We start from the raw sequence: 12,963 nt of genomic DNA on the forward strand, positions 1-12,963 counted from the left end.
TGCAGAAGTAGCTAATGGCCATCGTAGCAAATGCGGCGAGGGACGCCTGCCTTCGATTCCGAATGCACAAAGTGTGTGGTCTTGTTTCCCAGTCTATATTTGGTCGGTCTCGTAAGAGGTTGAATGTAACGAATGGGTGGGAAAGAGCAAGGGCCAGCGGCTGTGCAGAACGAAAACACAATTCCTCAGGGGTGTGAGCGTTTCGAGATGAGTCGTATACAAGTTGTAGTTGGTCGCCAGTGACCGTGTGGCTTAATGGATCACGTGTCGGACTTCGGGTCTGAAGATTACAGGTTCGAATCCTGTCACGTTCGTGTTTTTCCAGTTCTGAAAAAGAAACATACCGTTTTAATGTAGCAATTGAGCAGTACGAAACCGTCTGAATGTTGCTGTTGACTATTTCTTGCTTGGAGTTTCTCTTGAGCTTGAAACACACACAACAAGACCGGTGTTAACTAGCGAAATGGTCGGCAGAGTGCCGTCACCGCGAGTTTTGACTGGCACTTGCACATCTAAAACAACGTCGGAAAGCAACTCGTTCGGCTTTTGAGTCACATCAAGTATGTGTGTTAATTTTGACGCCACTAGCTCTGCATGATGTCATGCAATTCCTTTACCTCTCAGAAATGATTATGAAATAAAAGTGAAGTACGTGACGAGTGTGACGTTAGGAAAACGTTAGGCAGCATGGAGAGATTCTAGAGGCAGCCGGCTAGCTCAGTCGGTAGAGCGTGAGGCTCTTAATCCCAGGGTCGTGGGTTCGAGCCCCACACTGAGACAAACGGAATTCAGTAATCCATCGGCTGCGCTGGAGGTCGGACGTGCCGTGCTGTGTGCTGTGCTGCGTTAGCTCCGCGTGGTAAGGTTCTGCTCTTGCTGCAACGCGTCGCTGTCTATTGTATTTGTGTAGACATGAAAAAGAATTAAGAGATGTCGCAACCGCAACGAAAAGATACTTTGAAATTCACGTTTGATCGCAACTTTGTCCGACCGAGGTCATTTGATGTTGAACAGTGGTTAGAGGATGATGTTAAAATAGGACTTGATGATATTATCGGCATACATTTCTCGATTATGAACAGTGTGGTTTTCGTGAAACTTGCCAGTCCAGAATTGTGTGAAAGGATAGTTCGATCTTGTGGTGGCATTCTGAAATTTAAACATGCTGATGGAAATGTTGGGGAGGTTACCGTTGCCCATGCTGGTCTAGGTATTCGGACCGTGCGAGTCTTTGAACTTCCCTTTGAAATTACAAGTGACCAGATAAATGCTGTTATTGCTCCATACGGGAAAGTTTTGAGTAATATTGCCGAACGGTGGTCTGCTGCACACAAATTCCCTGTTTTGAATGGTGTGCGCCAATTAAAAGTCGAATTGCAGAAGCACATTCCGTCGTTTATAAATGTCTGCGGATATAGAGCTGTTGTGATGTATGATGACCAACCGAAAACGTGTGCTGTCTGCAATTTACCAGGCCACGTTCGTGCAGAATGTGTTCAAAGGCGAGTGGCGCAACTGCCTGCCGGCGATGCCGTCAGGCCCCCTGCTATGTCAACGCTGCCCGTGACATATGTCGCCGTAGCGCGCGGTTTTGCAAGTGCCACTGCGCCCCCCGAAGTTACTACGATTACCGACCCACAAGCGACCGACCAACCGACCGACTCAGGTGTAGCATCTGTAGACACTCAACCCTCCTGCGAAGACATATTTGCTCCTGCCCTTGTCGCCGTGGAATCGCCCAATGAGGCAATGGATACGGACGAGACCTCAGTCGCTTCGGGTAGTGCTCCTCTGCATCCTGGAGGTTCTTTAGGAGGTATCAAAGCGTATCAAGTGCACAGAAAACGGACTCGCAACCAGCCGTTTCTAGTGGTGCTCCTCCGAATCCTGCAGCTGCCTTAGGCACTGACCACAGCCCGTCAAGTGCAATGAAATCAGACCTGGCGTCAATCACTTCGAGTAGTGCTACTTTGCAACCTGAGGCTTCTTCAGGTACCGTCCAAAGTCCACCACGAGACGCATCTCCCAAGAAATCTAAAAAACGGAGGATCGCGCGTCAAGGTGCAGAGCAGACTGCACCACAACTGCGTGAACAGGCGAAGCAAATAGGGGCAAAATACGTCAATCTGCATCTGAGAACTTGCAGTGCAATCAGCAGTCATCTAACGAAGACCCTGTGTCCTTGGATAGTACCTCAGGTTCTGCCAGTTTGCCCTCCGATGACGTAGCAAGTACCCGAACCGAAGATAAAAATCACCAGCAAACACCTGAATATAGTGCACCACTTAATGACGAACCGATGACAGGGCTGTCGAATCCGTGGGCAGACGATGTCGACGACACTACAAAGGAGGACGAAATTATGGACACCACAGGAACCGTTACAGTCACCACGATGGCCACACCACGGGATGACGTCGTCTTGAATGTCATCGCTGCGACGGATACTGTCCCAGACACGGAGAAGCCGACTGATCCCTTCCCAAGTCATGAATATTTCTAGTCTGAACGGTTTTACTGACTTGTGTCCACATGTCTCTCGGGTCAGATTTCTTAATGTTTTTTTCGAAATGATATGTTGCCAGAGTTTTTCCTAATTACACTCCCGTCTTGGCTAACGTAGTTCCGTTGCAGGCATGTAAGATCGCTACGCTGAACATCAATAAAATTTGTAGCCCATTTAATTTACAAAATTTAAAAGATTTCCTGTATGCAGCTGATGTGGACATTTTGTTTTTACAAGAAGTAACAAACATCGAACTTGACTTCATACAGGGGTATAATGCTATAGTCAATCCTGGAATTGGATGTGATTTGGGTACCGCATTTCTTTTCAAAGAGGGCGTCGTCATTACAGACGTAACAAAACTGCCTAACGGCAGAGGCATTGCCGGCACGCTTTATAACACCAGGATTATTAATGTCTATGCCCCATCTGGTTCTACCAATCGGTGCCAACGAGCACAGTTTTTTAAGGAGGGAATTGTTCCTTTGTTTGGTGTACACTGCACCCATACCATCCTTGGTGGCGACTTTAACAGTGTCATACATGCCAAAGACCAAACTCCGAACTACAACAAATCGCCGGACCTGGAACGTATCGTCACCGACCTCCGTTTAACTGATTCGTGGGAGCAAAAGCACGGCGCGGCACCCGGCTTTACCCACCTCACGAATCATTCAGCTAGCCGGTTGGATCGAATATATGTCTCGCCCAATCTGAAACACCGCATCCTGCAGTCTGAAGTTTGGCCAACCGTTTTTTCGGACCACGCTGCATATATACGCACATTAAATTTGGAACGACAAGGAACCTGTCGATATAAAGGGCCATGGAAACTTAATGTTTCACACTTAAAAGATCCTGCCTGTCGAGAAGCCTTTCTCACCACTTGGAGAGCCTGCGAGACCAAACTCATCTCTTACCACTCGACTTTGGATTGGTGGCTCAAATGCGCCAAACCTCAGATCCGGAGATGTTTCATCAACTACTCCCGGGAGAAGAGCTTTTGGCGGAAAAGAACGATAGAATTTTACTTTCATTGTCTCCGAGAACTCTACCTGCAAGGTGCTACAGCTATTGGGAACCATGGGAGAATTAAAAAAATCCAGGCAAAAATACTGACATTAAGGCGACAACAGCTTGAAGGATACCAAATAAGGTCAAGAGCAGAGACTGTGGCGCAAAAAGAAGCCACTTCGGTATATCATGTGATTCGTGAAACTAAACGAGGATTCCGCAAAATACTGACGGAGCTTAAAACTGATAATGGAACCACCTTGACAATGCACAACGACATAAAAGCAGAAATACTAACCCATTTCGACAACTTGTTTTCACATAAAGAGGTAGACGAAAAAGCACAGGACGATTTACTGACCCACCTGCAAGGACGCGTTGGTAACGCGTACGCGGAAGCTCTAATAGCGAAGGCGACCGAAGACGATGTACACTATGCTGTCTATCAAAGTGCAGAAAATAAATCCCCTGGAGCTGACGGCATACCAGCAGAATTTTATCAAGTCTTCTGGGAACATATAAAACATAGAATTACATGCATCTGTAATGAACTTCTGAACCTCAATAAGGAGATACCGAAAGATTTTCGCGAAGGTATGATAGTGTTAATCGCAAAAAAATCGGCTGGCAAGAAAATTGGAAATTTGAGACCAATCACTCTGCTGAACAGTGACTATAAAATTTTTACGCGGCTCTTAGCCCACAGACTTAAAAATGTAATGGGCAAAGGTAGGAAAATTCAGCAGACGCTGTCCGACTACCGCGACATAATTTCAATAGCAGAAGTATGTCGACTAAAATGTGCCATCGTGTCGTTAGATTTCGATAAAGCCTTCGACAGGATCAGCCACTCCTACCTCCTGAAAACGATAGGCGCAATGGGTTTTCCGCCGAGATTCGTCGACCTCATACGACGTTTGGTAACGAATAACTCCTCCAGAATCATCATAAATGGACAGCCTAGCCGGCCAGTCGAGATCGCATGTTCCGTCAGGCAAGGTTGTCCGTTGTCCATGGCACTTTTTGCCATGGCCATCGAACCTTTGCTCGCTACCTTGACTCAGCGGTTACAAGGATTGCAAATACGAGGAAACAAAGTAATATGTAAAGCTTATGCGGACGATGTTGGGTTTCTCGTTATGAATGTAGCGGAAGTCGAGACGGCAATGCACATAATAGAAAAATACGAACGAGCGTCAGCCGCGAGGTTAAACAAAACCAAGTCCGGCATATTCAGTATCGGACGTGGCATTGGCATGCGCACACACGGTCACTTACGTGAGCTAACAGCCTTGAAGTGTCTCGGCATTGATTTCCGAAAAAATATACGTCAAACTATTGCGGCCAACTATAGACAAGTACTAACTACCATACGAGCTAGTGTACGGACACAGAGTATTCGACAATTAAATGAAATTCAGAGAGTGTCTTTAGCGAACGTCTCTATTACTTCCAAAGTCAATTATGTCGCCCAGATACTGCCAATACCCGCCGGCATCGCCAAACAAATTATGTCAGCAGTAGGCTATTTTGTGAGCCGTGGCCACATATTTAAAATCCAGTATGACACTCTGACGCTCGCCACTAATAATGGTGGCTTAAACTTAACGAATGTTACTAAAAAGTCGCAGGCTCTGTACATCTCCAATACGTTTCAACAATGGAGACAATCCGGCAGCTGTATCGCCGCGCACTTGCTATCTGAAATAGCTCCAGATGACCTCTCTCCACCAATTAATGTGCAGCACATACCGAGCGGACTTTACCATTTACGATGGTTTTTAATAGAATATAGCTACCTACATTCAAGAATTCCGGAAAAAGACATGACAAACGTAAAAGAAATATATGGCAAATTGATGGGAGAAAAGAAGAACAACAAAATAGAACAAAACTATCCATGTTCTAACTGGAAAGTGATATGGGCAAATATTCATAACCGTAACTTAGCTACTCATCTGAAAGCAACATGGTACTTTCTTGTAAATAGGAAAGTTGCAACAAACTCGAAACTTCATACGATCCACTTAGCGGATTCGCCTTTGTGTGCAACGTGTAGTTTAATTGTTAACGAAGAACATCGTTTCGTGTGTGACAAGGTTAAAGATATCTGGCTGAATGTCCGACGAAAGCTGGCACTCATCCTTCGAACGTCACCTAACGCTATAACGCCTGCGGACTTTTTGACACCGGATGATGTACCCTTTCCTAACACGAAACGCAACGCAGTCAATTGGCTGAAAGCGGCAACGGTCCATTACCTCTTCACGAAGGAAGAGAAAAGCCAAGAGGATTTTTGGATCTATCTGAAACTGAGCATCACATGTTACTGAAGACTAGTAAATATAAAGAAACATACGCAAATTTTTTAATCAAGACCTTGATGTAAAAGAATTAACAAGAAATATCTGCGGACACAGAAGACAAACGTAAGAGAGTGTTCACCACTACTTACTTTTCAATCGTGGAAAAAAAAAAAAAAAAAATAAATTTCTTTTTTACCGGAATTGCCGTTTTTTGAGTTCAACGTTTATTAATTTATTTTTCAAGAAGCCATTATAAATAGTTGCTTCTCACCGAATATGGTTTGTTTTTTAAGCATTTTCAGAGAGAAGAGGCAGTTTCGGAATGCCCTCTGACGTTTCTTTGTCAAGGACGCCTATTTGCTTTAAGTGTGACAACAAAAAACAGCGATGAAGAAGGAAACAAACTGAACATAACTTCTGTTTCTACCTACTGAAGACTTCATTCTTTTTTCACATTATCAATAAGCTCAAAGAGGGGGTACATTAGTTTCTCCACGATAAAGGGATTAACTTTGTCTCATCAGTTTATGGTTATGTACATGGCGTGAGAAGCCGACGCCGATGAAGGCGAATTATGGAGAGCGCAAGGATGGGCTAAAAGGGGTGATGGGAGGCCCACAAAAAAAAATAAATAAAAAAAAATAAAAAACAAAAAAAAGTGGTAGCGAACTGGTGTAGTAAACCAGGGGTCGTAAGTTCCATCCTCAGAGGAGGAAGACGAATTTTGGAAATCAGTTTCGCGTCGTGGCCGTATAGCAAACAGTATCTGTGATGACGAACAATTAGCGACAGGCGTTTTATTAAGAATTACTCTCAGATGAGATTAAGGCGAATGGCGCACATAAAGCATTTGCCAAAGCGGTACAGCATAAGGTGGGACGAGGCAGTCTGAATTACATTTTATAGATGTATTTCTCATATATCTCAGAGCCTCTCGCGGTCGTCGTCGTCGTCGTCGTCGTCGTCGTTGTCGTCGCCGCTTCTGCAGAAGTAGCTAATGACCATCGTAGCAAATGCGGCGAGGGACGCCCTGCCTTCGATTCCGAATGCACAAAGTGTGTGGTCTTGTTTCCCAGTCTATATTTGGTCGGTCTCGTAAGAGGTTGAATGTAACGAATGGGTGGGAAAGAGCAAGGGGCAGCGGCTGTGCAGAACGAAAACACAATTCCTCAGGGGTGTGAGCGTTTCGAGATGAGTGGTATACAAGTTATAGTTGGTCGCCAGTGACCGTGTGGCCTAATGGAACTGATTTTTACTATACTGCGCTGCGCGAACTGGCTGTACAACCGCCGTCGCCAGAGCGACAATCAGCAGTACAACGCGTCAAGGCACAACTGCTTCGTATCAACGCCGTACGTCTTGCGGGTGTGCGGGTGCGAGCGAGGACAACTGATGATGTTCGTGGTGAACGACCTTCCCTCCACCATATCATTCAAGAACGCCGAAGACGCAAGAGGCAGCTCATTACCGAGGTTGAGACGGAGGATGGGCGACGCGTTGACGCACAAATGGATATCGTCCGAGCGTTCACACAGTCATATAAACTTCTTTACGAGAGGGAGTCGCACATGAATGTAGAGGTCAGGGAAGTCCTATCTGACCTACCAGTCTCTCGGAACCTACAAGATGATGCTACGCTCTTGTCGGCGGTGACTTTGGAAGAACTGCGAGAGGCTCTGTTGCGTGGCTCTCCCAATAAAACGCCTGGCCCTGACGGCCTCCCTCTTGAATTTTACAAGCGGTTCTTTGATCTCATGGGCCCAATGTGGGTCAGGATGTACAGTGAACTCCTGGACGCCGATTTTCAGGTACCATCTGACTTTACTGAGGGTCTCTTGATCCCTGTGCCCAAACCCGGCCGAGGCCGTCGCCCTCTTGATTTTCGCCCGTTGACAATGCTAAACACTGACTATAAGCTGTTGACACGCATGCTCCGTGAGAGGCTCAAACCTACGGTAATGGCGGCCATTCACACTGATCAAACCTGCCTCGGGGGCGACACTAATGTGTTTACGACTTTAAGCACCTATAGAGACGTGGTGGCGCTCATGCAAATTTGCTGCCTCCAAGGCGCTCTTGTTGCGCTGGACTTCGACCATGGTTTCCTGCGAGCTGTTATGGAACACATCGGTGTCCCGCGTCTGACGACGTCTGTTGTGCTTCGATTGATCCATGGGGCTGTCACGAGGATTATGATCAACGGCCGTGTCAACAGATCCGTCCGGCAGGGTTGTCCTCTTTCTGCCATGCTCTTCGCCGTTGCCCTCGAACCAGCTCTTCACGGACTACGGCGACGCTTAGAAGGACTTACCCTCCGTTCCGTAGCCTTTCGATGTGGTGCATACGCCGATGATGTGATGTTCTTAGCACGGTCTGGTGACGAAATACACACGGCGTTTTCCTGGCTCCACCAGTATGGGGCGGTGGCAGGCAGTGTGCTCAACCTTCGGAAATCACGCTACATGGAGGTAGGACGAGGAATGCCTGCAGGTCTGGCCGTACCTCTGACAAAGGTCCCGATGCTCAAGTGTTTAGGGATATCACTCCATCGACAAATACAACGCACGGCGGCCTTTACGTATCGGATGGTCTTACGACGACTCCGTTTAGAGGCTCGTCTCAATAAATTCAGATCATTGAACATTTTGCAACGCGCCCAATACGTCAATGTGTACATGGCTTCTCACCTTAACCATTACGCCCATGTACTGCCGATAACGGACACGATGGCTTCCAGGATACAGGCAGTGTTTGGACACGTGGTGAACGATGGTGCTGTTTTCAAGATCCACTTTGTTACGCTTACTTTACCCTTCGACAAAGGCGGTGTTGGACTCACTCACGTCAAGCACAGAGCGCTGGCACTGTATCTCCGTTCCATGAGGCGACTCTGGCTTTCACCAACAGCCAGTCTCCCCGGCCTACTGATTGAAGAAGTGGCCCCACGTACGCTGTACCCACCGGTACCAGTTGGACATTTATCGCCCTCACTGTCACATATTAGAACGTTTTTCGTAGAGCATAGCTATGTGTTGCGGGTTATATCGGAGACACGGAATCCGACAGCGAAGACTTATTATAGTGCTCTCCAGCACTGGACTCCGGATAACGACATTGTACGGCGCCACCCTACGGTCGACTGGCCACGGGTATGGCGAGCCATTCACGCGCCGTTCTTGTCTACTTTCGTGCGGTCGACGTGGTATGTGGTCGTTAACGAGAAACTTCCAACCCGACAACGACTGCATGCCATTCACCTAATTGACGACCCTGTGTGCCCCCGTTGCACGACGTTAGACACGGACGAACATAGACTGAACTGTGGCCCCGCGCGTGAGTGCTGGAAACTGATCCGCCAGATCCTGGCTTTCCTGCTCCGCCGCCCCTACGTTTCGATTTTACCCCAAGAACTCTTTCATCCCGACGCTGTCTATTTCCCTATGACCAGGATGCATGCGGTTAATTGGGTACGAGGAATGGCGATACACTACATATACCGCGATGGAGACAAAGACGCCCTCGATTTATGGTACTATATGATCGACGAGTTTCTGGTCTTAACGAACAGACAGGATTACCGGACCCTTTTTGCGAACTATTTGGGTTCGTCATTCATGGACCCACCACCCAGCTGGGGTATGCCGGGTGTGAGAAGACATTAACTTGTAGATGTGATCTTTCCACGATTCCCCTATGGTAACAGAAACAGTCTCTGACTGTGTGCAGCGGCCCCGGGCGCTGCAACGATTGGTGGCTGGTGGTGTCCAATGTAATGACGACCGCCCGTTCCTGGCCGCCCGCCTAGCAATATGACCGCGGCGAGCAAGATGGCCCTTTTTAGTTCACTCTATTGGCAACATTTTGCGCATGGCTGCCTTGTTTTTTTTATGCATTCTCAAAAAAAAAAAAAAAGTGTTAAGAAACCGGATTCTTAAGCCTGAGGTCTCGTGTTCGATTCCTCTTCTGGCACTTTTTTTCTTTTGTTTTATTTTGTTGGGTTATTCCACCAATTATTCGGAAAGTTTCTCAATCCTAGATTATATTTAACAAATTAGTTAGATTATTGAATAAAAGTTATTTTCTTTTTGTCTAACAACACAATTCATGGCGGTGGATTTTCCATTTTTCATGGTAAAGTATGAGGAGAAAGATTGCCTTTTTAATAAAAAAAATAAAAAAAATAAAAAAAATTGGTAGGAAAAAAAGAAAAAAAAGGGGTAACGTCTAAATAAAATAAAAAAAATGGATCAGGTGTCGGACTTCGGATCTGATGATTACAGGTTCGAATCCCGTCACGCTCGTGTTTTTCCAGTTCTGAAAAAGAAACATACCGTTTTAATGTAGCAATTGAACAGTACGAAACCGTCTGAATGTTGCTGTTGACCATTTTTTGCTTGGAGTTGCTCTTGAGCTTGAAACACACACAACAAGACCGGTGTTAACTAGCGAAATGGTCGGCAGGGTGCCGTCACCGCGAGATTTGACTGGCACTTGCACATCTAAAACAATGTCGGAAAGTAACTCGTTCGGCTTTTGAGTCACATCAGGTATGTGTGTTAATTTTGACGCCACTAGCTCTGCATGTTGTCATGCAATTCCTTTACCTCTCAGAAATTATTATGAAATAAAAGTGAAGTACGTGACGAGTGTGACGTTAGGAAAACATTAGGCAGCAAGGAGAGATTCTGTATGGGACCACCCAAACTAAACGAATACTGTGTGACGTGTTACCTTGCAGGTAATAACCATGGCAGAGGGCTAGCTCAGTCGGTAGAGAGTGAGACTCTTAATCCAAAGTTTGTGGGTTCGAGCCCCACGCTGGACAGAACGGAATTTTGTTCCGCTGCAGACGTAAATTACTGTATTTCTGATTAACGTGATGTAATGTAAATAGCAACATTAAACTTTGCCTACGTCTCTATCAGTCGCAAGGAAACTGTATTTGAAGGTGAAGGTGATTTTGTAGACATGTGTGAAAGACATGTTCTGAAATGCAAGTGTTGTTGTTTGGAGAGCACATCGGTTACGTGTCAGATGTGTAGCCAAGCAGTAATGGGTCGCCATAGCTGCAAATATTAGAAGCTAATATGAAGTGTTGTCAGCTGAAGTCTGATGATGCAGACGACCGTAAGGCCGAAGTACGCAAGAGTACCGGTAGGCCGCGACTCTTTAGCTCAGTGGTAGAGCACTGGTGTAGTAAACCAGGGCTGTTAAGTTCCATCCTCAGAGGAGGAAGACGAATTTTGGAAATCAGTTTCGCGTCGTGGCCGTATAGCAAACAGTATCTTTGATGACGAACAATTAGTGACAGGGTTTTATTAAGAATTACTCTCAGGTGTGATTAAGCGAATGGCGCAGATAAAGCATTTGCCAAAGCGGTACAGCATAAGGTGGGACGAGGATTTCTGAATTACATTTTATAGATGTATTTCTCACATATCTCAGAGCCTCTCGCGGTCGTCGTCGTCGTCGTCGTCGTCGTCGCCGCCGACGCCGCCGCCGCCGCCGCCGCCGCCGCCGCCGCCGCCGCCGCCGCTTCTGCAAAAGTAGCAAATGGCCATCGTAGCAAATGCGGCGAGGGACGCCCTGCCTTCGATTCCGAATGCACAAAGTGTGTGGTCTTGTTTAAAAGTTTATATTTCGTCGGTCTCGTAAGAGGTAGAATGTTACGAATGGGTGGGAAAGAGCAAGGGGCAGCGGCTGCGCAGAACGAAAACACAATTCCTCGGAGTGTGAGCGTTTCGAGATGAGTCGTATACAAGTCATAGTTGGTCGTCAGTGACCGTGTGGCCTAATGGATCAGACGTCGGACTTCGGATCTGAAGATTACGGGCTCGAATCCTGTCACGCTCGTGTTTTTCCAATTCTGAAAAAGAAACATACCGTTTTGATGTAGCAATTGAGCAGTACGAAACCGTCTGAATGTTGCTGTTGACAATTTTTTGCTTCGAGTTGCTCTTGAGCTTGAAACACACACAACAAGACCGGTGTTAACTAGCGAAATGGTCGGCAGGGTGCCGTCACCGCGAGTTTTGACTGGCACTTGCACATCTAAAACAACGTCGGAAAGTAACTCGTTCGGCTTTTGAGTCACATCAAGTATGTGCGTTAATTTTGACGCCACTAGCTCTGCATGTTGTCATGCAATTCCTTTACCTCTGAGAAATGATTATGAAATAAAAGTGAAGTACGTGACGAGTGTGACGTTAGGAAAGCATTAGGCAGCATGGAGAGATTCTGTATGGGACCACCCAACCCAAACGAGTACTGTGTAACGTGCTACCTGGCAGGTATTAACCGAGGCAGCCGGCTAGCTTAGTCGGTAGAGCGTGAGACTCTTAATCCCAGGGTCGTGGGTTCGAGCCCCACACTGAGACAAACGGAATTTTGATCCGCTGCAGATGTAAATTACCGTTATTCTGATTAACGTGATGTAATGTAAGTAGCAACTTTAAACTTTGCCTACGTCTCTGTCAGTCGCAAGGAAACTGTACTTGAAGGTGAAGGTGATTTTGTAGACATGTGTGAAAGACATGTTCTGAAATGCAAGTGGTGTTGTTTGGAGAGCACATCGGTTACGTGTCAGATGATTAGCCAAGCAGTAATGGGTCGCCATACCTGCAAATATTAGAAGCTAATATGAAGTGTTGTCAGCTGAAGTCTGATGATGCAGGCGACCGTAAGGCCGAAGTACGCAAGAGTACCGCTGGGCCGCGCCTCTTTAGCTCAGTGGTAGAGCACTGGTATAGTAAACAAGGGGTGGTAAGTTCCATCCTCAGAGGAGGTAGACGAATTTTGGAAATCAGTTTCGCGTCGTGGCCGTATAGCAAACAGTATCCGTGATGACGAACAATTAGCGACAGGCGTTTTATTAAGAATTACTCTCAGATGTGATAAAGGCGAATGGCGCAGATAAAGCATTTGCCAAAGCGGTACAGCATAAGGTGGGACGAAGCAGTCTGAATTACATTTTATAGATGTATTTCTCACATATCTCAGAGTCTCTCGCGGTCGTCGTCGTCGTCGTCGTCGTCGTCGTCGCCGCCGCCGCCGCCGCCGCTTCTACAGAAGTAGCAAATGGCCATCGTAGGAAATGCGGCGTGGGACGCCCTGCCTTCGATTCCGAATGCACAAAGT

The 12,963-nt window shown here is 46.6% G+C and overlaps 1 non-coding gene across 1 annotated transcript; it reads left to right on the forward strand.

Moving 5' to 3' along the window:
• Positions 1–12,131: 12,131 nt before the first annotated feature.
• On the forward strand, positions 12,132–12,204 carry Trnak-cuu (transfer RNA lysine (anticodon CUU)). The gene has a single exon. It is a non-coding gene; the product is annotated as a tRNA-Lys (tRNA).
• The last annotated feature ends 759 nt before the right edge of the window (positions 12,205–12,963 follow it).

The sequence above is a fragment of the Schistocerca gregaria genome, chromosome 1 (assembly GCF_023897955.1).
Source record: "Schistocerca gregaria isolate iqSchGreg1 chromosome 1, iqSchGreg1.2, whole genome shotgun sequence".
Classification (NCBI taxonomy): Eukaryota; Metazoa; Arthropoda; class Insecta; order Orthoptera; family Acrididae; genus Schistocerca; species Schistocerca gregaria.